We start from the raw sequence: 2,500 nt of genomic DNA, 5'->3' as shown, positions 1-2,500 counted from the left end.
AAAATTCCGGTAATTTTTCTGTCATCCATGGTTTTGTTTTCATCCATAATACTGCATCTCCCATGTTAAAATTCCCACATTTATTTAAGAAATACTTCATAGTCTTTTTCCACTCAAATTTATCTTTATCTTGAAGGTACTTGTTTACTACTTTAATTCTCATAGAATTTTTCCTCTGTTCTATGTCCATTAAGCCTAGACCACCTTTGCTTACTGTTCCTATAATTGTACTGTACGCTATTTTTGCCGGTTTGCCCTCCCATAAAAAGTTAAGAAAGCATTTTTTCAATCTCTTTTCTATCCATGAAGGCATTTCAGACACATATAAAGCATACCAGAGCTTGGAGACCATCAAAACGTTTAGAATTAGAACCTTCCCCTTTAAATTCAGATTTCTTAATTTCCAAAAGTTTAACCTTCTTTCTATTTCCATAGTCATGGTCTCCCACATTTCATCTCTCGCTTTTTTCTCATTTTTCCCCATTAAAACTCCTAGGATCTTTATTTCATTTTCTTCTTTAAACGTAAAACAATCAGATAGAGTTTCTGCTTTGCCCATTCTCATGTACACCGTCTTGTCTTCATTGATTTTGCTGCCGGAGCCTTTGCAATAGTCAGTAACAATCTTCATTAGTTCCTTTGCACTGTTTTTTCCTTTTATAATCAATGTTGTATCGTCTGCATATTGAAAGATTTTGCCTTCAGCCTTATTTCCTTCGATTTCTATCCCTATTATTTTCCCGCTTTCTTTTATCGCTAAACCCAAAGGTTCAGCAGCGAGGGAGTACAGTAGGGATGATAGGGGGCATCCTTGTCTTATGGATCTTGAAACTCTGAAGCAATCTGTTACGAATCCGTTGCATTTTATTCTTGTCAATGCTCCCTTATATAAAATTCTGATCCAATTAATAAAATTCTCCCCAAAATTAAAACGTTTTAAAACCTCAAATAAATATCCATGTTCTACCCTGTCAAAAGCCTTTTCAAAATCCAGACTAATTATGTATCCATCTTCGTTTTTTTCTTTTATGTATCCTATCATATCTCTAATGCTCATCGTGATGTCTGCTATGTCCCTTCCCTTTATTCCATATGCTTGGTTTGTTTGTATTATACTTGGGGTCACTTCTTTGAGCCTGTTTGCTAAAACTTTTGCTAGGATTTTAAAATCTGTATTCAACATTGTGATTGGTCTGTAATTTTTTAAGTTTGTCCTTTCACCTTTTCTTTTATAGACCAGTTTCATTAAGCCAATTCTCATCCTTTCGTTTACTTCCTCTTTTTTCTTAATTTCTTTAAAAACTTTTCTTAAGATCTTTGTTAAGGCTCCTTTAAAACATATATAAAATTCAGCGCCCAATCCATCTATTCCCGGACTCTTCTTTCTATTCAATTGATTTATTGCTCTTTCTATTTCTTCCTCTTTTATTTCTTGGTCGCATTCTTTTTTATCCTCTTCACTCACCTTTGCCTTTATCTGATCTAGTAGTTTCTGTTTTTCCTTTTCTTCCACTCCCCTTGTGCTGAACAAGTCCTCGTAAAATTCCCTTACTTCTTTTAGAATGTTTTCATTCCCTTCCACTATCTCTCCGTTACTTCCTCTTATTTGTTTAATCATTTCAGCTCTTCCTCTATTTTTTTCTAGATCAAAAAAGAACTTTGTGCATTTTTCTCCCTCTACTACATACTTCGCTTTACTCCTTAGTTTAGCCCCCTCGTATTCTTTTTCTTCTAATTTTTTCAGTTCTCCTTCTATTTCCTTAATTTTTTGTATGTCTTTATTCGTTTTGTTCAATTCTGCTTCCAAGCTTTCTTTTATTCTTTTTTCTTTAGATTTTTTGCATTTCTGTAAGAATCTACAATATTTTAGAGAGAATTTTTTAATTAAAAATTTTAAGTTCTCCCACCATATTCTCTTGTCTTCCTTATACATTCCATTTTCCTTTTCCTTTTTTATGATTTCTGTAACCTTTGAAACATAATCTTCACTCTTTAAAATTTCTGTATTTAAAATCCACACACCCGGCCCTCTTTTCATGTTACTCCAGTCTATTTTAAAAAATAAAAGCTTGTGATCACTATAGCTAGTTTCTTCATATCTGATGTTGTCAATGAAGTTTTCCACATTTCTTGTGCACAGTACATAGTCAATTCTCGATCTACATATAAAATTCCCCACCATTTGTCTTCTTGAATACTCTTTCTTCCCCCCATTCCTTTCTCTCCACACATCTATTAGGTTGTTTTCATTCATGAGTTCTTTTAGTTCTTTTCTCCCTGTATCTGTTTTGAAAACCATTCCTTCTGCCATGTCCTGCTTACTAAAGACGGTGTTAAAGTCTCCCATCATTATTATTTCTTTGTATTTCCCTACAATATTCCTTAAGATATTAAAGAAGTTCTTTTTTTCTTTTTCTTCTGTTGGTGCGTGTATATTTACTAAAGTTATTTCTCGTCCTTCATAGTTCGCTTCTATTACTATGCATTTCCCCATCTTGTC

Source organism: Clarias gariepinus, chromosome 4, assembly GCF_024256425.1.
Source record: "Clarias gariepinus isolate MV-2021 ecotype Netherlands chromosome 4, CGAR_prim_01v2, whole genome shotgun sequence".
Classification (NCBI taxonomy): domain Eukaryota; kingdom Metazoa; phylum Chordata; class Actinopteri; order Siluriformes; family Clariidae; genus Clarias; species Clarias gariepinus.
Note: the sequence above shows the minus strand (reverse complement) of the source record.